Source organism: Chrysemys picta, chromosome 11, assembly GCF_011386835.1.
Source record: "Chrysemys picta bellii isolate R12L10 chromosome 11, ASM1138683v2, whole genome shotgun sequence".
NCBI lineage: Eukaryota > Metazoa > Chordata > Testudines > Emydidae > Chrysemys > Chrysemys picta.
The window spans coordinates 39,295,150-39,295,455 of NC_088801.1; positions in this window are offsets into that span (position 1 = coordinate 39,295,150).

The window sequence follows — 306 nt, forward strand, 5'->3', positions numbered from 1 at the left end:
GGAGTGAGAAAACACCAAAATCCAGAGGAGGACAGTGCAATCTATCTGAAAGAGGAGCGACTGAGACAGAAAAACATTTTGTTCGCCACTGTTCAAAATGTGAGGGATTGAGAGAAAAGTGTTTCCTCAAAATCTTAAACATGATGAGACTTTTCATCAAAAAGGAAGGCAGAAAAGCTGGGGGAAGGAGAGAGCCAGTGATGGCAACCTACCAGCCCAGACACGGACCCAAATGAAAGAGGGATAATAACCCATTCCCCAAACACAAGGCTAAACCCCTAGGTGGGGCAAACGGTAACTAACTCT